This window comes from Moschus berezovskii, chromosome 7 (genome assembly GCF_049115385.1).
Source record: "Moschus berezovskii isolate FMDL1 chromosome 7, NW_MosBer_1.0, whole genome shotgun sequence".
NCBI classification, from domain to species: Eukaryota; Metazoa; Chordata; class Mammalia; order Artiodactyla; family Moschidae; genus Moschus; species Moschus berezovskii.
The window spans coordinates 14,201,015-14,227,959 of record NC_142466.1 but is presented as its reverse complement, the minus strand read 5'-3'; the positions used below and the strand labels follow the sequence as shown (position 1 = coordinate 14,227,959).

At 43.9% G+C, this 26,945-nt stretch overlaps 1 protein-coding gene across 5 annotated transcripts in view; it reads left to right on the top strand.

Annotated features, from left to right (window-relative positions):
• Positions 1–26,945, top strand: part of MSRA (methionine sulfoxide reductase A) — a 376,536-nt gene that overhangs the window by 192,736 nt on the left and 156,855 nt on the right. The gene's annotated exons all lie outside the window — the stretch shown is intronic.

Here is a 26,945-nt window from a genome sequence, read left to right as displayed (position 1 = left end):
CAGGCTAAATTCTGCCTGCTGTCTGTTTATATAAGTAAAATCTTTTTTGAAGCACAGTCATTTGCTCTTTGTTTATGTTATCTGTGAATGTTTTCACGCCACAGTCTTGGAGTTGAGTGGATGCCTCTGAGACTGTATGGCCTCTGAAACCTAAAATATTTATGATCTGGCCCTTTACAGAAAAATATTTGCTGACCTGGATAGGCAGATGCTTCCATGACATATTCTATCTCAATCACCAAATTATCTTTCTGGAATTTGTTTTGTTTTATTGTTTCTGGCCTTCGAAGATTTTTTTAATCTTTCTGCCAGCTCCAGGAGCATTTAAAACATATTATTTTTCTATTTTAACACTTTATTTTTCATTTTTAAGATAAAAATGGTGTATATTTAAGATGTAAAATGTGTGATACTTTGGTATACATAGTGAAGTTATTCTAATAATCAAGCTAATTAACATACCCATCTCCTCACAAACTTTTTTTATGTGTGATGAAAGCACCTTTGATCTATTCTCTTAGCTGATTTCAAGTATATAATACTGTATTAAGTACAGTCACCACACTGTACATTGTATCTCTAGAACTAATTCACTTTACATGAGGGAAGGTTTGTACCCTTTGACCAAAATCTCCGCATTTCCCTGGTAACCACCATTCTACTCTGCTTCTGTGAGTTCAATTTTTTTAGATTCCGCTTCTAAGTGAAATCGTACAGTACTTGTTTTTTCTGTGTCTAGCTTATTTTGCTTAGCACATTGTCCTGCAGGTTCATCCATGTTATTGCACATGGCAGGATTTCCTTCATTTTTAGGCTGAATTGTGTTCCACTGTATATGTGCCACGTCTTCTTTTTCCCTTCACTGACGAATGCTTAAGATTGTTTCCATACCTTGTCCATTTCGAATAATGCTGCAGTGAGCGTGGGAACCCAGATGCCTCTTTAAGACATGGATTTCTCTATCTTTGTATATATACCCAGAAGAGAGGTCATTGAATTGTATAATAGTTCTGTTTTTAAATTTTTTGAGGCACATCTATACTGTGAAACACATTTTTTAAAAGAACATTTTATTTACTATCTTAAACAGTTCTTAATAGAGAGTTTATCTAGCATATAGTCCATCACACTGACAGAAGTAGGCTTTTTAAAAATATGTAAATAGTTTTATTGTTTAAAAATAAAGGTTCACATTGGTGTCATCTGTTGTGGAGGGCCCTGTCAGCTCTTTAAGGGTACTGAGGATGAGGCAGGGGGGAACCGGAGTGTAGGAATTTGTTCAGTAAAGAGCGTGTTGATTTGTTTGCTCCAGTATGAATTCTGGTTTTGATGTGAGGTTTGAACTGTGCAACAATGAAATTATCATAAAAATATTCCTATTCTTATTTTTCTTCCTTCTGGAGAAGAAGTGAAATATTCTGATTGCTGTTGAGAATATGGAATAGCAGACAAATATGTTAATGGTTAATCTTTTTTTCCCCCTTGCTTCTGTTTCAAAATGAAACAGCTTCGGCAGAACTATAAATAGAGAGATTCAGATGAACCCTGGAGATTGCCCAGGTGTATCCTCTTAAGTCTTAGGAATGGAAATGAATATATTCCTTCCTGTAATTGCAGACACAACTTAATAGCTTAAGAGAAAAGGTTGCTAAGATAACATCCAGATATCTACTGCTTATATTGTTACTCTCTACCAGCAAAATGTTAATCATCAGTTAGAATATTGTGGTTGCTGTTTGCTCAGACTCTCTCCAATTAAGTTCTTCACCATAAGAAGAACAACATGATAATTGCCCTTTGTTGAGTTCCTACTGTGTGCCAGACACCATTAAGTAACTCGTGCTCAGTCATGTCCAACTCTTTGTGACCGCGTGGACTGTAGCCCTCCAGGCTCCTCTGTCCATGGGATTTCCCAGGCAAGAATACTGGAGTGGGCTGCCATTTCCTCCTCCAGGGGTCTTCCTGACCCAGGGATTGAACCCATATCTCCTGAGTCTCCTGCACGGCAGGCAGTTTCTTTTCCCCTGAGCCACTGGCCAAACAGTGTACAAGTGCTTTTTTCGTCTTTGATTTTTTTTCCATCCAGTCTTTCAGACAGCCGCATGAAGGGTCTCAGTTTCTGTTTTTCACAAAGGGAGTGTTGAGGCTCAGCGAAAATAAGTGACTTAGCCAGGATCATACCTCCCGACCTTTAGCTCTAAGCTCAAAACTTACACCATTGACCGTGGTGTCAGTCACCCAGCTGTCATCATGGCCCAGCCCATTCTCCATCCACCTATTCAAGCTCCCCTCCTTCCCATGTTTTCTTTCGTGTACACTTTTGAACCTTTTGGCATGCTTTTTCATGATTACTGTAAGGAAAATAGCACGCAGTCTTTTGGGTCTTGCTGATGTTTGCAAGGAAAAAGGAAAAGAGTCCCTTTTAAGATGTAGTTCATGCCGACATCTGGCACGTTAGAGGCCTGTGGCAATGGTGAAATACAGAAATCACGGAGGTTGGGAAAGAACTCTATCTGATGTGAACACTACCTGCTAAGTTACTGGTGGCATCCGGAAGCATGGTTGTCATGGAAACTTGTTCCTGATTGGGAAAAGATAGTTATAGGGTCTTTTCCAGACGCAGAAGGAGGGATGATTTCTTTCCCCAGGCTTTTTGTTGTTGTTGTTGTTCTGAGCATGAAAGAGAAAAACAAAAAGGCCTAGAGAGGCTGTGATGGAAAGGTCTGTCTGGCCCAGAAGTGATGGAGCCTTCAGATCTGTGGGAATAGCAGGGAAGGAGAACAAGCAAGGTCCCCAGCTAGAGTAATTATGGTAACCAGCTAATTAAACATTTTTGACCAAGGAGAGGGATGGGGGGAAAACAGAAAACAGGTTGTACCGGTTGGGCCTCCCCGCTGGGGCCTGGGGTGCTCAAAGCCTTGTTGAACAAGTTAGCCCCTGGTGGGTCTGCCTTACAGGAGAGAAAAACCCAGGCTCTGATAAGAGTATAATCATTGCTGAGGTTTCATGTGAGAGAAATACTAGTCTGTGCTCTGGTATTTGCATTTATTTCAAATTGCTTACTCTTGTGTTTGCAGTTAGGCTTGTAAGACATTGGTCACAAATAGGAGTTGTTTTAAAGGTATTCCTTCCTTCCTTTCTCCCTCTCTTTCTTCTTTCCTTCCAGAAAAGAAGCCTAAGGATTTGGATTGTGTGCTAACCTCCTTCCCTCACAGAGCAGGACACCTGAGTCTGAGGTGCCACTGGATATCTTGGGACAGGTTCCAGAATTACAGGGCTCACACTCAGGAAGTGAAGTCACTCAGTTGTGTCCAACTCTTTGTGACCCCATGGACTGTAGCCACTCTCAGGAAGGGGTTCTCAAAACCCATGAAATTAGCTCCCATTCCCTTCTGCCATGAACGATCACCTGGGAGGTGCTTCCAGGAGTCAGAGCTTGTGTCCGAGCTTCCATGAGTATTGTCTTGATGAACAGATCAGTGATCACAAACCGTGGAACCAGAACTGCTTTATGAAGTTGGTCATGCCCGCTTGCTAGTGGGTATGCATGTGAGTGTGAAAGCAGGTATGTACCCAGATAGGCTGTATATTAACGTCTGACCAGTGGGTTTCTGTGTGGCTATTGATGGGCCAGCAATTCAGAAACCTGAACTGGAGTTGTGCCTAGGCATGTGGAAAAGACCTTTGGCTTCTAGTAGGAGCCAGGAGAGGAGGTGGCCCCCATGGGGCCATTCATTAATGACTCCCAAGTGGGTCTGTTACATGTTGGGTGATGTGTGTGCATCTAAAGCCTGACATACATAGAAGATCCTTGGGGAAAACAGTTCTCGGGCATTTGCAAAGTTGCCTTTTAGGAATGAAGTGTAAAATAAACCTATAACGCATCAAAGCTGAGATAGGCAGTCTCTTAGAAGAGAGCTCGGCTCTGGGTCTTCAGGACCTCCAAGTGACCTGATGGCCAGCCTGGGAAAGGGGAGGTCCTGCTGCCTCCCACCCCACATAGGTTGCTCTGTAAGGTTTGGCTGCTGGACAGGCTCCCAGAGCCTGAGGCCGTGACACTTAAGTTCTATCACTAACTCCACTTGATCTGATCAGCACCCTATAGAAACTTTTCATCTTTTGTCCTCCTAGAGAGGTTATTTACAGGAAGAAAGAGCAAGGAGACAAGGCCAGCCAGATGGTTCTAACGCTTATTTCCAATTCAGTAAGATGCTATCCTGAGATGTATGTGTCAGTCTATTGTGAGCTTAGTCTACACAGGTCATTCTCTCCATATTGGATTAACCTTGTTAAATTCAGTGTAGAAATGGAATTTGGCCTTCAAAACTAAGAGTCGGGAGCCTGGTCGCCATGAGTTTCCAAAGGCTGTGGTTCCCTCTTTGCATTTCCTTATAGATCACCTGTCCCTCACATGTGTCCATCATTTCATTTAAACCTGATTTAAGAGTGACCACCTTCGTGTAATAGGCACTTAAACTTCCCTTTCTCAGATTCATCACTTAGCACTGGAGCTCAGAGACTGAGAAACTTGCATCTGCCAGGTGGCTTTTTAAAAAAAAATCTGTATTTATTTATTTATTTTATTTGTCTTTATTTGGCTGCACCAGGTCTCAGATGTGCCCCTCAGGATCTTAGTTGTGGCATGTGGGAGTTTAATTCCCTGACTGGGAATCAAACCCAGTTCCCCGGAATTGGAAGTGTAGTCTTAGCCACTGCACCACCAGGGAAGTCCTTGCCAGGTATTTTAAGCCTGAATTCTGAGTCCTCTGAGAGCTGGCCACCACCAGCTCCTGCACCAAGAACCCAGTCTCAGCTTGGATGCAGGGTAGCATAGTCACAGCCACTGTTAGGCTACTGTTGCTCATTTGTCAGATCTATCTCTAAAAGATGTCCTGAAAAGTCTTAGTGGCCATCATTCTGTTCCTAAAATGATTTCCAAGGATTCATTCATTCACATGGTGTTCCTTAACAGCTGAGTATATGCCTGGTACTGGAGAACCCATAAAAGCCTGGGAGGGCACAGCCAGGAGGAGCCTCAGTTTCGTGTAGGCTTTCTTGTATGAATTAAATTCACCATTGATTGGGAATGTACCATATATGCAAGACATTGTACTAGGTACTCTGTATCATTGTATGTGAAACAGAGTTGAGAAATGCTAGTAAGCCCTGATTTGTAACATAGGCCAGTTTTTGCAGTATAAATGTTACCATCATGTTTATTTTAAGGTACCTCCCTTGGATTGCAAGGAGATCCAACCAGCCATTCTAAAGGAGATCAATCCTGGGTGTTCATTGGAAGGACTGATGCTAAAACTGAAACTCCAATACTTTGGCCACCTCATGCGACGAGTTGACTCACTGGAAAAAGACTCTGATGCTGGGAGGGATTGGGGGCGGGAGGAGAAGGGGACGACAGAGAATGAGATGGATGCATGGCATCACTGACTCGATGGACATGAGTTTGAGTGAACTCTGGGAGTTGGTGATGGACAGGGAGGCCTGGCGTGCTGTGATTCATGGGGTCGCAAAGAGTCGGACATGACTGAGTGACTGAACTGAACTGAAGTACCTGTCTGCCAGAATTCTTTCTCTATAGTCAGGTGAAAGCTTGATCTTTCACATTTAAAGAGTTGTGCTGACCCTGGTTTTAGACACACACACATTGACAAATACACACATGCACACTCACACAGATCACACACTTGTTATGCAAACCAGATGATTAACTGGCATGCTGTTGCTTTCCTACACTGATTTTAGAAGTAATTGAGCCATTCAGTGTCTTGAATACCCTGATAGGGAATTATCCTTACATTTTATAATCACGACGACACAGATGAAAATATGAAAAGACATTCTGCCATGGATAAGCATTCTGGGTTAATTTCAGTGCATTAGCCTAATACACAAATAACCCCGTTTCTGGCAAGAAAACCCAGGATGTTCATTCATACTGGGTAATATCTTTTCGTATTTTGCTTACAGATGTTCAGAACAATTCCATGTTCATTAGTCTATTCAAAAGCTTTTAGAAATCTGCACAGCCAAGTGGCACCAAACCCAGAAGCCTGAAAGGGGCTGTACAACTTTCTCTCGTAAGAGAGATCTACACAGTCACCACGGAAGCTCAGAGCCCCAGACGTTTTTCTTCATCATCAGAAGACTCTGGTGGATTTTCTCGCGGTGCATTTGGTAGAAGTCTTGAGTGGGAGCTGGGGCTTGGGAGGAGCAGAGGTGGGGAGGGTCCTGTCGCCTCCCACTGTGATGTCCATGCTGAGACCGTATTACTCTTTGTCCTCCAAGAGTTGCCTCTCTTATAAACTGGGGCTGTTGCTGATTTATGAAGCCCATAGAGTTATGGTGAGGTTCTTATTTGAAAATCAAATCATGTCATATTGGGAGTAGCAAATCCAGGACAGATGCTTTCTGTGACTCCAGCTCTTGGGCATATTAAAGGTAAAAGTGATGGGTCAGGAACCATCGCTTGGCAGGGTCATGGGCTCAGCACACAGAATGTGCACATGACGCAACAAATAAAAGCCGATGTCTTCTTCTATTCTGTGTTCTCAAGAGGTCATATCCAGCCCCCTCTCCAAATGCAAATCCTGGTTTCCTCCATGCTTAAGAGCTCTAACAAAGCACTGAGTAATTTCCCCACTAATAGAAGAAACTCAATATACTTTTTTAGTTAGACTTAATTTCTGAAGTGTTTGGGTGGATGTACATGTCTGTGTATCTTGTGTGAGATTAATGACCCCATTCTTTTCCAAAGTAGTAATGAGTTCTGTTATTAGCAGATTTTACCAAGCAACATAAAACTCTTTCTTAATTCCTTGCAGACTACATTAAATCTCTCTTTAGTGCATAGTTAAGTCTTATTGTACTCTTTTCAGTGTCAGTCAAGGTAAATTACTAAGTTATTGACATATCCCTGAAAATGCAAGAATTATGCTCTTCAAGCTCTTGCTATAAGCAATTTGATCACTTTCTGCTCCTCTTATATTAGACGTAATATTAACCTTGAACTTATAGTAGGCAGGATGAAAATGCTTACCTCTCTCAAACCACCAGGCAGAAAGCAAACCCTGAGGTTGGGCTCCTGTGACTCCTAGTTATAATCCCTAGGACCAAATACAGCCTGTCCACTCATCATGCCCTTTAAAGTGAGGATGGGAATCAAGATTTCAGAGTGGATGTGGCTGTTGAGTTTGAAAATGTTAAGATTTCAAGAGATCATTATTTTTTGTCAACTAAGTCCTGGTTATCATTTCAGTGAGGCTAGATTTTGTTTTTTAAAAAATCGAGCACTGGGATTTTTTTTACCAGTCAGTTCTTATGTTGCTGCATGCTCCCAGGGCTGAGTCCGGGAGCAGCCAGGAGCAGAGCTGAGGGTGTGACCGCGAAACCCACCGGAGCCTCTCCTATTAACCCGTGTGCTGGCATCTCTCATTTCCCTCAGCCTCGGAACAAAAAAGGAAGTCATCGACCAGTGGGTGTTACTGCCTCGCCCTCTTTCAGAGCTTCCGTAGGTCTGGTTTCCAGTCTGGGCTGTGGACCTGCAGGGCCTGTGGAGTTGGGAACAGTCTGCAAATTGATTTTGTCCACCAAGCCGGTCCCGAAGACCTAACGAACCATTTCTCTGAAGTCTCCTCCTGATCTTCAGTCTGTAAGAGAGATGACATTGTGAAGATGAATGACACATTAATGCAGTCTTAATGAACTCAGATAAGCTTTTGGTCTTCGCAGTATGCTCTTCACCCCTGGCTTCCAGAACCAGAGCACCTTTACCTGGGCAGAGGCTTGACAAAGTCACGTTGTCTCTCTCGCTCACACAGCCGTGGAGCCACCATGCTAACAGGCTGTCCAGAGTTCCCGGGGTTGGAACAAAATAGACTTGAGCACCCTTTGCTAGAGATATTTCGAGTTTGCTACAATAATTCAATCCAGCATTAGGCATTACAGAGGAGGAGGAAAATATTTCTATAGCTTCAAAGGGCTGACAGCTGGCAAGCACCAAGACAGGAGGCAACACAAGACCTCGGCTCCTCAGGTTCATGACCTTCCCTCCTTGCTGTGTTTCGTGGCCGAGGACGACTCTGTATTATTTTCTGTTGTTTGTCATTTACAGGGAGAGTTGATGACTGAACTTTGATGCTTTATAGATTCTCTGAAGATATTGTATGTTCAGTATATTCTTCTTATGTCCTTGATGTTTTCATTTTCTCTAGCTTGTTTGACTTTTCCATCACCTCTCTCCTCGAACAGCTTAATTCACGGTTGGGAACAGGTGTGGTGGTCAAAGGTCAATAGACAGACAGACTCCAAGTAGTTACATGTGTCAGTATTTCGGCATATCTGATGTAAAATTTGAACAGCCCATTTAAATGGAAAATAAATGAGAAGGAACAATAGTAAAAACATTATACTCACCCAACACTAGAAATAGGTTGTTCTTACATTATTTTGGGATTATATTTTCAGAGATTTAGGAGGGAGATGAAGAGGAATTTGCTATAGCTGCTGCTGCTGCTGCTAAGTCACTTCAGTCGTGTCCGACTCTGTGCGACCCCATAGACGGCAGCCCACCAGGCTCCCCTGTCCCTGGGATTCTCCAGGCAAGAACACTGGAGTGGGTTGCCATTTCCTTCTCCGTTGCTATAGCTAGCAGTTCTTAAAACATAATTGCAAAAGCAATTGATGAATATGCCTGCATCGTTATTTTCAAATCACATCTAATGGAGTCGTAATGTAATATGAGGAAAAAACCTTAGAGGGGGTTGAGCTGCTCGAGGAGTTTTACTTTGGGTCTTAATTACTTCATAATGACTGACAATTTTTAAAACTTGAGAATGAGGTTTCTTTCTTTTTTTTTTTCTCGTCTAAGTGACATCAGAAATAAATATCTGGGTCAGTTGTTGCCCCATCTGCCAAGGTGAGACTGCACAGGACTCTTATGAAAACACGGGTGCCCATTGTGCGAGTGGATTGCCCAGTAGAAATAGGGTGGCTTCAGGAGAGGCCACTGCTCTGTGCCACGCCAGCCTCGAGTTTGCGGGGGCCTCGTGAGCATGCGAGTCAGTCACAGGTCACTGAGTCCCCTCAGCCGTGGGCCAGGCTCTGCTGAATAACCCCTGCTCTCTGATGCGTGGGATTGCAGGGCCCACTGGGGGCGCCGAGAGGCAGAGCTGACCTCAGTCTCTTCAGTCTGCACACGGGAGCCAGCCCCTGGCTGTGTGGCAAAGGCTTTCTGAGGAGATGCTCACCCACAGCGGGGACCCTCTTATCTGTTGTCGTCCCTTCCTCTCCTCATCACATTCTCTCCCGGCTTCTCCTTCCCTTCCTGTTTTTCTCTCTCTTCCCTCTAGTTAATGATAGGATGCTTTTTTTACTCCAGTACCATTAATGTTACAATAGTCCTAAAAAAAGCCACAAGAACTAGTAACGTATATGGTGCCCATCTTCGGTTTAGGACAGTTTATAACATAAAATTCTCAACAGATATTATTATAATTGTTGTTGTTCAGTCGCTCAGTCATGTCCGACTCTTTGCGACCCCATGGACTGCAGCACGCCAGGCTTCCCTGTCCTTCACCACCTCCCAGAGCTTGCTCAAACTCATGTCCATTGAGTCGGTGATGCCATCCAACCATCTCGTCCTCTGTCATCCCCTTCTCATCCTGCCTTCTATCTTCCCCAGCATCAGGGTCTTTTCCAGTGAGTCAACTCTTTGCATCAGGTGGCCAAATATTATTATAATAGTAGCTTATATTATTCCTGGTTTATGAGATCTGTGAAATGTTTCCATTGACTGAGCTTTGTCACAGGTCTGTGAATAGGGTAGCATTGTCGCTCCTGCCTGTAAAGCTGCAAAGCCCTCTGGAGCAGAAAGTTACTCATAGTGTCACCCACTAGTTAGAGGTCCCATCATCTCTTCTGATGGCATTTCCTTTGAAGAAAACAGAGTTTGTTTTTCAGACCATCTCCTTCTAAGCTTTTTCTTTATCCATTTCCAATAAATGCATTTTCACACACCTTTCTTGACCATTTTAGGATACTTTAGAATATATCAAGTGAGGAAGTTCTTGTAGGAATAAACTAGAGTTTAGCAAATGGTTTATTAAAAAAAATTCTGATAGTCTGAAACTATTTACGTGAACTTGATCTATAGAAACATGGATTTCTTTTTCTTTTCATTGAGCATATCTTAGAGGTCATCTGTTTCAGTGATTGGTAGAGCTTTTGATAAGCATTCAAATATTTTCTTCTGTTGAAGATTTTGCATAGAGGTCTATAATTAAAACACAGTGTCCAGGATATATACTCTGATTAGTGGGGGGAGGGGGTGGGCTCCCTCTACACAAGGGTTTCCCAGGTGGCTCAGTGGTATAAAGAACCTGCCTGCCAATGCAGGAGATGTGAGTTCAATCCCTGGGTCAGGAAGATCCCCTGGAGAAGGAAATGGCAACCCATTCCAGTATTCTTGCATGGAAATCCCATGGACAGAGGAGCCTGGCGGGCTACAGTCCTTGGGGCCACAGAGAGTTGGACACGATTGAGCGACTGAGAATGCATGCTCCCTCAACACTGTCCTTGTTCTTTAAGTCAGGAAGATGCTTCCTTGGGGCCAAGTTGGAAAGAAGCTGAGGAACAGGACAGCTTCACTCTGGGCTGAAACATACACTGAAAAGACGAAGACCTTCCAACCACATTATACACTAGAGGAGAAGACCTCCTGATACTTTATGCACTAGGGAGGAAGACCTCTTGACCACATCACACATGAGAGGGAGCTCCCCTTTCTGACCACATTATACACTCATGCCTGCTTTAAGGCTACACACTAGAAGTTGTGAAGTTCCTGGAATTGTCAGGGAGACCATCCAGAGATAAAGTGCTGGAACACGTTTGAATGGGGCCTGTTATTCTCTGCCTTCTCAGAAATGTATGTAGGTGCTGAGATGTCCCCAGGAGCCTTAACAGTAGACATTGTTGTGTGAGTTCTGAGTCTTGTAGCAGAGGCCCAGAACCTCCAGTTTCTTCTGGTCATTTGTTTTTGTCCGTTTGCAGTTTCAGCTCTGGCGCCCCGAGCATATTGATTTTAAAGCCTTCCCTCCCCTTCTCCTTCTCGGAGGTAGGAAACTGTTGGCTACTGTTGTACCCAGACCGCTGTCTGCACCTGCCTGGCTGCTGAAGGGGAGGTTGACAAAAAGTCATAGGCGCCTGAACTTGTGTATCATTGTGCACAAGAAAAAAAGAAAAATCTGTCACCTTGTTTAAGGCTTGTTGGTTTGTGTCTGGTGACTTGAAACTGCTCCAGGGAAAACCATCTGTCCACCTTGGAGAATCAGGTTATAAACTGGCTAAGCCACTTACTGGGGGTGCAGGTGAGGTCGGCATGGGAAAAAGCTATCTGTTTTTGGCTCTTTTGGCTCTAACAGTTTTTAATTAATAAACTTTATTTTTTAGAGAACTCTTAGGTTCACAGCAAAATTAAAAGGAAGCTACCTGTATGCACTCTGCTCCCACCCCATGGCTGCTCCTTGTTACCGCCCTCCTCCATATGATACATTTGTCGCAGCTGAGGGCCCTGCATTGACGCGTCCCTGTTCCCCAGAGTCCACAGTTTACATTAGGGTTTGCTCTTTGTCTTGTCCATGCTGTTAGCTTGGACAGAGGTACACATGTACCCACCATTGTAGTGGGTATGTCTTATCTTCCGTTCTCTGACTTTGCAGATTGTGGCTGCTGCTCTCCTAGGTTTCTCTCTTGGGGTTTGTAGCTTTGCTCTGCTCCGGTGTTCCTGACATTGGTGCTTCAGGCTCTGCCTGCCTCACCCTTCCCTCGAGCGTGGATGGGTGGCCCTGTTGCTCATGGTTCTGCTTTGTTATACTCAGATCAACCTCCACCCAGAAGCTTCAGAAGGCAGTGGCAGGGGTGGGGCTAGATCTGTTTCCCTGAGATTCTGCAGGATTCCGAGGTTCAAGTAAAGAAAAAGACAACCTCGTTACTTCAGCTTGTTTACATGTATGGACTGGACACAAACACTGCTGAGACAAAGTGGACACCATCGGATCTGTCAGAATAGATGGCAGAGAAATGGGAGCAGGCAGCAGCTGTGTGTAGGTGAGTCAGTGATGAGTGGGGCACACTCTGTAATTTGGACCAGTTGCGGCAGAATAAAAGCTCTACTTGTCAGTGAAGAATCTCACGTGACCAACGAGCAAAAGCTCCTTAGTGCCTCCATGCCCGGGCCAGGTGTACAGGGCACAGAATTCCAGTTAGTGATGAAAGTGAAGTAAGTTGCATATAGTCAAGATCCATGGAATAGAGAACCGGCAGCACTTCCTTAGCTCCTTAGGGGAGGGGAGTGGAGGGGGGAGGAGGGGATGGGGGAGAGGGAGAGCACCTCACAGCACTAGCAGCCCGTGTTCATAAGTGAGGCAGCTCCTAACGTGGATGGGCGCAGATGTGCTGGTCACGTAGCCTAGAGTTAGGGCAACAGATGGACAATGCATCACATAAACTGGATACCAAGGAACCGCAGTGCCTGCTGGGAAATCCAAGGATGCTCTGGTTGACCCAGAGACACCATACCTGGGCAGAGGTAGAAGTCGGGTGCCCATGGTCTAAAAGGGAAGTGAATAGCCCTGTGCACTGGTGGGGAGAAAAACGAAATTCAGTAAGAATAAAGGAAAACCCATCATCGGCATATGTGTTTAACAAGTGTTCTTTGTAAGAGGACTGACTGTCTTTCATTTATCTTTACAAGACCTGGCCTTATTAGGTCACTTCCTAATCTTGTGATCATATGACATTCAGAGCACTGGAAGGGGAAATAATATTTGGGTATTTCATATATATGCACAATATATTTGAAGTGAACTTTCTTAATATTGAATTTTTACTCTAAGCACAAGCTGAAAAATTAGTTTCTTGAAAAGAATGATAGAATGTGGTTTAGTTTTCAAAATACAGTATAAGATGTAGAAAAGATGAAGCCTTTATTTAAAAACCAAATAACATTAAATTAAAACAAAAATAATTCTATATGACTCCTCTTAAGTCACTTTAATAGGGTGTCACAGTAACTATAGTCAGCTCTGATGGTACTGATAATTTTTCCATTTGATGATAAAAATGAATGAAATGGCATGTTTTTAAGCTGCTACATACTCAGCCTTTTTATATACACTTAGTAAGTGTACGCACTCATGTTGGGGTCTCCATTTAGTTTAGTCGCTCAGTCATGTCTGACTCTTTGTGACCCCATGAACTGCAGCATGCCAGGCCTCCCTGTCCATCACCGACTCCTGGAGTTCACCAAACCCATGTCCACCGAGTCGGTGATGCCCTCCCACCATCTCATCCTCTGTCCTCCCCCTCTCCTCCCACCTTCAATCTTTCCCAGCATCAGGGTCTTTTCAAATGAGTCAGTTCTTCGCATCAGGTGGCCAAAGCATTGGAGTTTCGGCTTCAACATCAGTCCTTCCAATGAGCACCCAGGACTGACCTCCTTTAGGATGGACTGGTTGGATCTCCTTGCAGTCCAAGGGACTCTCAAGAGTCTTCTCCAACACCTCAGTTCAGAAGCACCAATTCTTCTGCGCTCAGCTTTCTCTGTAGTCCAACTCTCACATCCATACATGACTACTGGAAAAAACATAGCCTTGACTAGATGGACCTTTGTTGACAAAGTAATGTCTCTGATTTTTAATATGCTGTCTAGGTTGATTATAACTTTCCTTCCAATGAGTAAGCATCTTTTAATTTCATGACTGCAGTCACCATCTGCAGTGATTTTGGAGCCCCAAAAATTAAAGTCAGCCACTGTTTCCACTGTTTCCCCATCTAATTCCCATGAAGTGATGGGACTGGATGCCACGATCTTAGTTTTTGGAATGTTGAGCTTTAAGCCAACTTTTTCACTTTTATCAAGAAGCTCTTTAGTTCTTCTTCACTGTCTGCCATAAGTATGGTGTCATCTGCATATCTGAGGTTATTGATATTTCTCCCGGCACTCTTGATTCCAGCTTGTGCTTCTTCCAGCCCAGCATTTCTCATGATGGACTCTGCATATAAGTTAAATAAGTACGGTGACAATATACAGCCCTGACGAACTCCTTTTCCTATTTGGAACCAGTCTGTTGTTCCATGTCCAGTTCTAACTGTTGCTTCCTGACCTGCGTACAGGTTTCTCAAGAGGCAGGTCAGGTGGTCTGGTATTCCCATCTCTTTCAGAATTTCCCACAGTTTATTGTGATCCACACAGTCAAAGGCTTTGGCATAGTCAATGAAACAGAAATAGACTTTTTCCTGGAACTCTCTTGTTTTTCCGATGATCCAGCAGATGTTGGCAATTTGATCTCTGGTGCCTCTGGTATCCATTGAAGGCATTTAAATATTCATCACCTACTCTGTGAAAGTTCTTGTGTCAGATCCAGTGGGAGGCAGGAGAGATTAGTTTTCGTTTTCATGAAAGTACACATACAGGGAAGCCTTGATGGATGGGCCAGGGGTACCGTCTCAGTTATCCAGCCCAAGGAAATAAAGTGGGAATAACGTGAGAGGCCAAAGGAGAGGGTCCCGGGAACTCAGTTAAACAGAGAGATGGGCTGATGTGTTGAAGAGACTGAAGTAAGGGGCAAACGGGGAAATGGGGGCAGGCCAGTCCTCAGAGGAAGAGGACTCTTTAAGCCCAGCGCTGAGAGTGTGCTGCCACTGGTACTGGCGTGGGGGGGACTGGGTGAGCCAGGGGCGGCTGCCAGGGTCAGGCCATGGCGGACTGAGGGTTTTGCTTTTGATTCAGGAAACCTAGTGCTTAGGTTTCGCCTGTGGCTGATTGAGTGGAAAGTCTGAATGTCCTGCTGGCGTTTACCCAGTTAAGTCCTGTGTGTCTGAGAGGCCAACCCATAGTCCAGAATCAGACCCGCTGCTCAGGTGCCAAGTGGCTGGTGGAGGAGAGCTCGAAAAAACACCAGTTGGTGCAGAGAGAAGAGGGAGGCAAGGGGCACAGGCTGGTCTGCGGCAGCCACACAGAGTCAAGGTTGATTCTTGGCTCTGGGGTACACTGGATGGTGATTCGGGCAGGACAGGGACATCACCGGGGCCTTCTGCGTGGCTGTCAGCTCGGGGCCTTCCCTGTCTTCCAGGTCTTTAGGCTGATTGAAAGGTCTTGAGATCATCACAAACTGTGATGACTGCTGGAACGAGTGACCCCTGGTGCCACCAAGCTGACAGAACTGGAAGGGCTTGTGGAATCATCTCTTTTCACACAGTGGGAAGTGAAAACTCAAGAAGGCCACTGTCATTAACATTGACATTGTACAATTGTACAGTGTACAGCACTGAGTTGGTCAGGACCCTAGTCTTTTGTTTTTATCTAATTGATATATAGTAGAACTCAAAAGCCTCTTGATGAAAGTGAAAGAGGAGAGTGAAAAGGTTGGCTTGAAGCTCAACATTCAGAAAACAAAGATCATGGCATCTGGTCCCATCACTTCATGGGAAATAGATGGAAAAACAGTGGAAACAGTGTCAGACTTTATTTTTTTGGGCTCCAAAATCACTGCAGATGCTGATTGCAGCCATGAAATTAAAAGACGCTTACTCCTTGGAAGGAAAGTTATGACCAACCTTGATAGTATATTAAAAAGCAGAGACATTACTTTGCCAACAAAGGTCCGTCTAGTCAAGGCTATGGTTTTTCCCGTGGTCATGTATGGATGTGAGAGTTGGACTGTGAAGAAAGCTGATCGCCGAAGAATCGATGCTTTTGAACTGTGGTGTTGGAGAAGACTCTTGAGAGTCCCTTATACTGCAAGGAGATCCAACCAGTCCATTCTAAAGGAGATCAATCCTGGGTGTTCATTGGAAGGACTGATGCTAAAGCTGAAACTGCAATCCTTTGGCCACCTCATGCGATGAGTTGACTCACTGGAAAGGACTCTGATGCTGGGAAAGGTTGGGGGCGGGAGGAGATGGGGACGACAGAGAATGAAATGGCTGGATGGCATCACCGACTCTGTGGACATGAGTTTGAGTGAACTCCGGGAGTTGGTGATGGACAGGGAGGCCTGGCGTGCTGTGATTCATGGGGTTGCAAAGAGTCGGACACAACTGAGCGACTGAACTGAACTGAACTGAGAACACACAAATTTAAAGTATACAGTTTGGTAAGTATTATTTGTAGTCTCCCTAAAACCATCACCACATTGAACATATCCATCACCCTCAAAGTTTCCCTATGCACCTTTGTAATTCTCCTTTCCTGCCTTCTTTGTGCACCCTTGCCCCCTGTCACACAGCCACCAGGACCCCAACCCCCCATGCCCAGGTGACCTCTGATCTGCTTTCTCAGATTTCTAGATAAATTTGCATTTTGTAAAATTCTATATGGAATCATATGCATATGATTATCATACATCTGTTTTCCTTTATTCAACATAACTGTTCTGAGATTCATTGTTTTTTGTATTTCTCAATAGTTTGTTCCTTTGTATTGCTGAATAGTATTCCATTGTATTGGAGAAGGAAATGGCAACCCACTCCAGTATTCTTGCCTGGAAAATCTCATGGACAGAGGAGCCTGGTGGGCTACAGTCCATGGGGTCGCAAAGAGTCGGGCATACCATGAGTTCACCTGTTGGTTAATATTTGTTTCAGTTAGGCTATTACAGGTAACACTGCCATGAACATTCATTCCAAGTCTTTGTGTGGACATATACCTTTATTTCTTTTGGATAAATACCTAGAAATGGGATGACTCAGTCACAAGGTGTATCTGTGCATGTGTGCCCAGTCACTCAGTTGTGTCTGACTCTTTGAGACCCCATGGACTGTAACCCGCCAGGTTCCTCTGTCCATGGGACGTGGTAGGTGTATATTTAACTTCTTAAGACATTGCCAGGATGTTTTCCTAAACGGTGGTCCCATTTTACATTCCTTCTGGTTGTGTGTGAGAGTTCTAGTTCCTCCACATTTTCACCAGCACTTGGTGTGGTCAGTCTTTTCAATTTGAGTCATTCTAATAGTTGTGCAGGGATACAGCTTTGTGCTTTTCACATGCATTTGTCTAAAGACTAAATGATACTGAGTATTTTTTGAGGTGCATGCTTGCGATCTGTACATCTTTCATAAAATCGTTCATTTCTTTCATATGTTTTATTGGATTATTTTCTAATTTTAGAGTTTTGAGAGTTCTTTGTATATTATGATTGCCAGTACTTTATCAGATATATGATTTACAGACCTTTTCTCTGAGTCAGTGGCTTGTCTTTGCATTAACAGTATCTTTCAAAGATTAGAAGTTTTAAATTTTGATGAGGGCCAGTTTATCAATTTATTATTTGATGGATTTTCCTCTTAGATATGACACTGTATCTAAGAACTCTTTGCCTAATCCACATTTGCAAAGATTTTCCCCTATTTTTTTTCCCAGAAGTTGTATACTTTGACATGTACATTTAGGTCTGTGATCCCTTTTGAGTGAATTTTTATTTATGTTGCAAGAACCCCACAGTCTTGACAAGTGTACAATATAGTGAAAGGTATGTGGTCTCATTATCCATGTATGGTTATAAGAATTTTCTACCAATGCCATCATGTTTCAATGCAGAGGTTAGCCATACATTAAATATGTACATCATTCAGAAAGCACCCCACTAAAACACATTGCCCAGCTTTCATAATACATTTGACAAAAGAATAATAAGGTCATTAAGGGCAATCAGTGTTTTGTTATATTCTTGATTCTGTTCTTGATTATAGTTAGTTGTGTATCTTGACATGAACATAGCTGAGGTAAGAGGTAAGCCTCGTCCCTCTTACTGGGGACCAACATTGTCCTGGACGCAAGTTTAAAACCTTGACAACAGCACTGATTACACATTGTTTATCTGTCCCCCTCCTGCTGTAGTGATTATGGCACTTGAGAATTCCTGGAGAGGACGCAGTGCTCAGTAACGTAATTATGTCCCAAATAGCGTGGGCGCCCTTGCTGCCGTTCATGGGAACAGCGCAAAGAGAAGTTTGTTTGGGTTCTTATTGTGGATATCCAGTGGGAGGAGGGGCTGCGGTGGCTGAAGAGAGCAGTGCAGAGATGGAAGCAGTTGGTCTGGAGACTGAATGGGGCCACGTGGGGATGTCAAGGGTTTTGTTGTGCTTGTCTTGTACTTATGGGAGTAATTAGCAGCATTCCATTGACCACGGTGTCTACATGCGTGACTCAGGTTCCACAGCACAGGACTGGAGCTGATCATTTCGTCCCTGGGGATTCTTCATGGACCCTCGTATTCTGCCTTTCATATATGTGCTTCTAACCCCCGGGATGTAGTTCCTTTCTGAAAAGCAGTAGAGAAATACAAACAGGGCTGTTGGATTTGAGGTTGGCAGTTGAAAGGTGTTTGTGTTCCAAGAGACCCTTCCATCTGCTGGGGGACCAGGGGTGAGTCAGTGTTCAGTTCAGTTCAGTCACTCAGTCGTGTCCGACTCTTTGCGACCCCATGAATCACAGCACGCCAGGCCTCCAGCATCTCCTAATACCGCTTTTCTTCCCTGCCAAACAAGGAGAGGAGGACCTTTTAGTGTCCTCGTGGGCATGCTGAGAGAACGTGCTCTCCACCTGTACCGTATTCCTGTGAGTGGGTAGGGGCCATATGTGTGCTTTCATCTTTTCCTACAGAAAAAAAAAAAAAAATGACTTGCACGTTTCTTTTGGAGGCACCGCGAGAGCCAGTCTTCTCTCCTGTTCCGCCGCCCCGCGCCCAGGCGCTGAGGCTAGGCCAGCCCACCCTCCGCCTCCCGTCCCCCCTGTCTCCCTGTTGCACACACCCTGTCACAGCAATGGTTTTTCTTCCTGCCTGGAGTAGGGGTTTCTCTGAGGGCCACAATCTCTAAATTACCTTCATAACCTCAGTGCCATTTAGTAAATGTTTGTTGAATCAGCAGCTAAATAGGTAAATATGAAGATGAGCAGGACATTCCGGTGTTAAAGGGACTCACTGCCTAACGCAGGAGATGGACGTGCTTGCCACCCACTGTTCGGACTACCGCAGCAGTTCACTGATTTATTTTTAAACAAAATGGGACCACTTCATTCTTATCTGACAAAATAGCTTCTGTTGACGCTCAAGACATTTGGGTGGACAGTATGTCACTGAGAAAAATGGTTTCTAAAAAGAGTGGAAGAGAGAAAGGGAGACATTCCTCTTTCATTCCAATCTGTGAGTCTCTCATGTCTGTGGCACCTCCCTCTCCACTCCCTGGGTTAGGTTAGCCCCTGCCTCCAACCCATTGTATATTCTCACAGCACTGTGATTCTCTTTGCTGACAAATTATTTGTTTACCGTGTGCCTCGGCAGCTGTCTTGTTCACTGCTCTAGCCTTGTCATCTTTTTGTTGTTGTTGTTTAGTCACTAAGTCGTGTCTGACTGTTTTGAGATCTCATGGGCTGTAGCCCACCAGGATCCTCTGTCCATGGGATTTCCCAGGCAAGAATCCTGGGCTGGGTTGCCATTTTCTTCTCCAGTGGATCTTTCTGACCCAGGGACTGAACCTGCATCTCCTGCTTTACAGGCAGACTCTTTGCCACTGTGTGTGCGTGCTCAGTCGCTTCAGTCCTGTCCGACTCTTTGCAACCCTATGGGGTGTAGCTCACAAGACTCCTCTGTCCATGGGATTCTCCAGGCAAGAATACTGGAGTGGGTTGCCCTGCCCTTCTCCAGGGGATCTTCCCCACCTGAGGTTCAAACTCCATCTCCTGCCCTGCAGGTGGGTTCTTTACCCAGTGAGCCAGCTGGGAAGCCCTCTAATACTGAGCCTAGTTCAGATAGTAAACTCTGCAATTGCTGTTGAATAATTGAGTACATATGCAAAAATATTCTGCACCATAACGAATTGAAAAAACAAAAAAACCAACCCTGATGTCAACAATTGTAGGCCATGCCTTCTTTTATACCCGTCACAGGCTTTCAATATGGCTCTGTGACCCAGGATTTCCTCTGAGCAGGTCCATGGGCTGATCTTCTCCACGGGTCACAGTAAACCATTTATTGGATCTCCAGAGACCGTGCTGAGCTGACCTATTGAGGAGAAATATTTCCTGTTTTCCTCCTGGAATGCAGGTACAATTGAACTTCTTTCCGTTTTCGCACAGCTATGTCGCAGAAACCCTTTCCCGCCTCTGGGGACCCTTATCTGTAGCTTTCTGGAAGAGACGCAGCTTTAACCGCCGCGGCGCAGGCAGCGACGGCGAACCCCACACGCGCTCGCAGGTGCTGTTTCCGCGCGCTCATTTGTCTCCAGGTTTGAATGCTTCTCCAGCGTCTTTATTGGCAGCTGAAAACAGAGTTCTAGCCAATGTAGAGGCATTGTTACCACAAAATGCAATTTGCTGTCACACGTTGTGTTCAGATAATGGAAAAGAGTAGAATTCATCCAAACAATTGTGCTCAAACAATTGTGCTCAAAGCAGTGATACCACAGAGTGAGCCATGCTTGGTTTTTCTGAATCATTTAAATGGTTTCATTGTAAGACAGCCCTTTGTCAACTATTTTCCAGTGGGAAAATAAAGGCTCAAAGGAATTTCTTTTCTTAAAGAAACAGAACTTTGAGCAGAATCAGGACTACGTCAGGTTATATAACCATTTATGAAAAAAGAAGCGTGTTACCGATGACAGGATCACTTTTCTGAAGCTGGAACAGCGTTGTTAGTTCTTGTTGGCTGGATGCTTCAGGCATAGACTGGTGTGGGCCGCAGGGAAGTGTTGCCTGTGGGGAAGCAGGGCATGGGATCTGAGGCAGAAGACGTGGCCACCAGCTTTGCTGCTCCACTTGCTCTCTGTGTGATCATGGAAAGATTATCTTTACAGCCGCCTTGTGGGTTTGTTATGAGTTTCAAAGAAGACGACGCACATGTGTAGAGCATTGTTTGAACAGTGGAAGAGAGAAATTTTTTCGTTACTATAGAAGTGGTATATTCTTTTTTAAAAAATTTGTTTTAATTGAAGGAAAACCACTTTACAATATTGGTTTGGTTTCTGTCACGCTTCGAAGTGACTTAGCTGTAGGTATACATATGTCCCCTCCCTCTTGAGCCTCCCTCCCGCCCTCTTCTGCCCCTCTGGGTAGTTGCATAGCCCCAGTTTGAGTTCCCTGAGTCATACAGCGAGTTTCCATCGGCTCTCTACTTAGGCATGTTAGTGTATCTGCTTCCGTGCTCTTCTCTCCATCTGTCCCACCCTCCCTTCCTCCCCCACCCCCATGTCCGTAAGTCTGTGCTCTCTGTCTGCATCTCCATCACCGCCCTGCAGATTGGTTCATCAGTGCCATCTTTCTAGATTCCATATATGTAATGTACGATATGTGTTCTCCTGTGAACTGGAAGACTTGACATTCAAGCTTCACATTGGAGGTTTGGTCTTTCTTTTCTTTTTCTATTTTTTGGCTGCACCTCACAGAATGTGGGATCCTATTAATAGTTCCCCAACCAGGGATTGAACCTATGCCCACTGCAGTGGAAGAGCAGTATCTTAACCACTGAACTGCCAGGGAATTCCTTGGTCTTCCTTAAATTTGATATTATCAGAAAAAAATGGTTTGTTATGTATATATCTTTGGAAGTTTTACTTGTATAGCAGATTCTAAAATAAACACCCGCCTATCAATAACTATTTCTGCTTCAAGGTGATTCACTGAGTTGCAAAATTCAAAATAAAAGGCATCAGATATCCTTTGGTAGAGGGCCATGTTTCTATTTGTTTTCCATAGAAAGATAATAAGTAATAACAAGTATGTCTCTCTCTCTTTTTTAAGAAAACACATAGAAAAAATAATGTATAACTTACCCATTGCCTTATCCATGTAATGGAAATGTTAACCCAAGTTTAATTAGAAAAAATGATAGTTTTGCTAATTAAAGACTGGCAGTTAGAAGCCTGTCGCACGAGAGATTCATGCTTTAAAACCTTGCTCAAATACAGATTCTGTAGTAAAGCTTCCACATGTCTATTTTATGTAGATTTATAAGCCTGTGTTTTAGTCTAAGCTGTTAAGTACCTTAACACAGAGGTTATGTCTTACTTGTCTCCCAATCACTAGAGACTAATCTAGGAGCTGGCATGAAACAGATATCCAATAAATGTCTGCTGAGTGAATTAATACAGGAGTGATTGCTTGTACTCTGCAGTAGATTTGGGAGAAACTCCACAAGTTAGAAAGTACCAAATTTTAATGTTCTAAATTTCAGTATGACTCTTGTCATAGAATGGGTTTTAGGATTGATATAAGTAACCGTGAAGGATGATGGCCTATTCAACAGTAGATTAAATAAAAGCAAAATTATCAAATTCATTCCTATTTTTTTTGGCTGAGCCCTCAGCATGTAGGATCTTAGTTCCCCGACCAGGGATCAAACACCTGCCCCCTGCACTGGGAGCATGGAGTCTTAAACACTGGACCAGCAGGAAATCTTCAAAGTCATTCTTAAAGACAATTTGTGTACAGATTTGAGATTACAAATGTGACCAAATTATTAGTCAACAGAATCTGTCTGTTGTTTTAGTCTAAGTTATGGTGAGCTGTCTTACCGAATTTTATATGAATGTGGTTAAAAAGCAAAATAAAAGGAAAATAAATCAAAATAAAAGTCAAAGTAATATTCCTTTTCCTTATTCTGCTCTACCTTAAATCCCACTCCCCAGGAGTCTGTACCTTATTTTGTCTGTTTCTTATACTCCGTAGATTAAAATAGTGATTTATACACTCAAACCTTGCTTTACTGCGGTTTGCTTTATTGTACTTTGCAGATACTGCATTTCTTACAGACAGAACGTTTGGGGCAGTCCCGCGGCAAGCTAGTCTGTTGGTGCCATTTTTCCAACAGCTTTTGTTCACTTTATGTCTCTGTGTCACATTTTGGTAGTTCTTGCGTTATTTCAGACTTTTTCATCATCATCATCATCACTGTAATAATATTTGCTGTGGTGATCTGTGATCTTTGACGTTACAATTGTTCTGGGGCACTGTGAACCATGCCCATCCAAGATGGCAAACTTAATAAATGTTGTGTGTGTTCTGGATGCTTCATCAATCAACCAATCCCTGTCTCTCTCCCTCTCCTTGGTCTTCCCTGTTCTCTGAGATGCACAATATTGAAACTAGGCCAAGTAATTGGAATTACTTGAAGCCCAACCTGATAAAGAGAATTGGGGCCTGACGGTATGATCCTGGAGCCAGGGCCAGTTGGATTTAGGGGCTTCCTGTCTATGGATGCACCCTCATGAGCCTTGTGAGAGGAAGCTGTGCATTATTTGAAACTTTTTCATCATCATCATCATCTTTATTATTATATTTGCTGTGGTGATCTGTGATCAGTGATCTTTGATGTTACTATTGTAATTGTTCTGTGTCTCTTCCATACTCCGGGGTGGCAAGGTTTAAAATCATGGCATCTCGCAAAGAAGGGTATTTATACCTCCATTGTTACAAAGTGGGAGGGAAGGGTGGTTTTGGAGCTAAGCAGCAATGGCTTAGTAACTGCTACTTCTATCAAATCCTGAAGCCTTCCAACATACTGCTGCTGCTGCTAAGTCACTTCAGTCGTGTCCGACTCTGTGTGACCCCATAGACTGAAGCCCACCAGGCTCCCCCGTCCCTGGGATTCTCCAGGCAAGAACACTGGAGTGGGTTGCCATTTCCTTCTCCAACATACTACTGTGGTTAAATTCCAAATGCTTAGTCAGAGGCCTGGGTGTGTGTGTGTGGAGGGGATGGGAGCATGTTGTTTTCAAATAAAGACCTGCCACATGAAGTACAAAGTCATTATTGCATGTTGCTCAAAGGGAATAAGACTAGTGAAGGGGACAGGGAGGCAGATTTTGGCAGATTCCCTGAGGAACTCAGACGCTTATCTCCAAATGTTGCAGTTGTCTTGTTACTGAGAACAATGAAACACAGACTAGGGTGATCCTCGGTGAAGTTGTGGGGGTTCACCCAGGATAGGGGGTGGAGCCAGACCATCTCCAAGGACTGCTCCAATCTGGAGAAGCCGTGAGCTTTTCAGGAGTACCCGAAGTGTCTGTGTTGTGTGAGGTGTGCTAGCTATTGTGTGGCATTGTGTCTGCCCACACATACCCCCACTTACTTACCTATCGGCGCATTATCGATCCATCTGGCAATCCATCCATCTCTTTTGAGTTGCTTTAAAACTCAATGAAGTTATTTCACTCAATTAAAACTCATATTATTTGGACCAACATTTATTGGTTTGCTTCCTAGGGCTATTACAATAATACTGGAATTAATTGACATTACATATAAATATGTTATTTTCATTTGGTTTAACTATTAGAATGAATTTTAATTGCTGTCTTTTCTATTCCAAATGTCTTTTTTTTTCTAAAAGATTTCTTGTAAGATGCTAAAAAGCAGGAGTAATATCAGCAGAATATTACTGTCATCAGAATAAAGCCACATATACCCAAAGCACTAAGATGAGAAAACATAACATTTTATACCATAAGGGCTTCCCAGGTGGCGCTTGTGGTAAAGAACCCACCTGCCACTGCAGGAGACGTAAGAGACAAAGGTTCGATCGCTGGGTTGGGAAGATCCCGTGGAGGAGGGCGTGGCAACCCACTCCAGTATTCTTGGCTGGGGAACCCATGGAGAGAAGAGCCTGGCGGGCTACAGTACATAGGGTCTCAAAGAGTCAGACATGAGTGAAGTGACTTGGCATGCATGCATGCATTGTACAATAAACCAAGTGACTCTAAGGTAATTCCACACTGAAGTTTCAGAAATGGAGCTTACAACTGTCTAAGCAGAGAAGCTGGGATCAGGACCAAGGTCACTGTTGTCCCCGAGGGCGTCTTTTTCTTAGTTCAGGCCTGGTCTCATGATTTTACTGTTTGAAATTGGATGTGTTTTCCTTTCCAACATGTGGGACTTGTAAAAAGTTGGAGAGCTACGACAAATGCAATCATGAAAAACTGTTCCTTCGTAGAGGCTCTTCTTTGTTCAGTAGCGAAACAAGTAGTGTTGATGATAGTAATAGCAGTGAGGGGCAGACAGTGAAAGTGTTAGTCATCAGTCCTGTCTGACTCTGCGGCCCCAATCCCATGGACTGTAGCCTGCCAGGCTCCTCTGTCCATGGGATTCTCCAGGCAAGAATACTAGAGTGGGTTGCTGTTCTCTTCTCCTGGGGATCTTCCCAACCTAGGGGTCAAACCCAGGTCTTTTGCATTGCAGTCTGAACCACCTGGGAAGCCTGTGAGGGACAGAACTAATTTTCAAACCCAGGCATATTGGTCCCAGAATCCCAGCTCCTACTATGCAGTGGCATCTCCTGATTTGATGGAAAATGTGTATGTGTGAGGGACGTTTGGAGTCAGTCAGCTCTGTTGTTTGCAAACCACGTGACAGTGGATTGGGACCTTGGTTCGATTCATGAAGAAAATAGGGTCCAGTGAATAAAGTGAGTTTCCCAGCATCACACAGGCAGAGTTGCACATCTGAGATTAGAAATTAGACCTCTTAATTCACAGCCTAGAACTTGGGTTTTGTTTGTTTTTGAACTACTTTTTCAGTTAGTTGCATAGAAAATCGTTCATATAATTGCTCAGGAAAATCAAATCCCCCTGCGGCAGACCCGTTCTCAAGAGGTTAGCCCCTTCTGGCCGTCAGATGCTCCAGCAGTCTTTCTCTGTGGGTGCCTGTCCAGCCCCTCTGTCCATGTCTGGGTCAGTGCAGCCCCCATGTCTGTGGAGGAGCATGTGTAGGATGCCCTCCACCGTGTTGCTTAGGGACCGGCCTTTTTCTAATCGCCCAAAGGAGTGGCTCCTGACTGCTTCCTGCAGCAGCTGCTGGGGGCTCAGTGGCCGGGGGCACAGTCACAGTGAGTGCATGCCACCCCATCCCGACAGGGAGAGCTGGTTAATCACATAGAGTCTGCTAACAGTGGGCCGCCTTGTGATTGTTACGGGCCCTTTCAATTTCTTGCAGTTTCCTTTGTCTCAGCAGTTTTGGTTGCATCCTGAAAACTGTCAAGCTTCCTTGTTTCTGTAAGGACGTGACAATTCTGGCCTCACAATGCAGCTTAAATTGGACCAGCTGCTGCCTCAATGGAGCAGTCTGCCCATCTCGAAGGCATTAAGCCCAAAATTATTTTGAAAATTGAAGCCTTTGACTTGCTCTGGATTAATGTGATTAAGTCGGGCTTGCTTTAATTGGTAGCCATCTCTTCCTTTATTAATAACATCTCATCAATCGGAGCAGCACGTATGTACGCCAGACAACAGAAAGTTAGGTTGATTGCAGTTTGTCTGTAAAGAACAATCTTTCGTGTTTCAGTGGCAACTGATACGAGACTTCATTTGTGGGCAGATTTAGATCTGCTTGTTATTCTTAATTTTTTATGGAAACTTAATAAGCAAATGAGCCCTCCCTCCCTCTCTCCCTTTGTCCTCATGCCCCTGAGGTCGACATTTGATTTACGGCTCCCTTTAAGTAATAAAGGAAGGATCTTTTTTTCATTTGAATTGTATCAGCTGGTGAAATCTGGAAGAAATCTCCTTCAGGGTTAAGGAAAGTAGAATTAAAAGGGATTTTTTTTTTTTCTCTGTGTAATTGAAAGTGTATAACTAGTACGATGATTAAAAATAATCTGTTAGCTTTGCTGAATAACAAAGTATATCCCTCATTACTTGAGGCCTAGACTTTTATAACAGTGGTGGGTGATAGAAGAAGAAATTAAGGGCAGTGTTTTAAAAATGTCTTTAATAATTTTTTAAGCTCAATGAAATTATTCTTATGAAATGCATCCTGGCCCACTTAAGACAGTCCAAATTCTAGGTCACATCTCTGTCCTCACAGTATAATTTAGCTAGTTGAAAGTACAGTTCCACGTATTTTTCTGAGGTTAAGTTTGATTTTCCTTCTATGCTGTCAG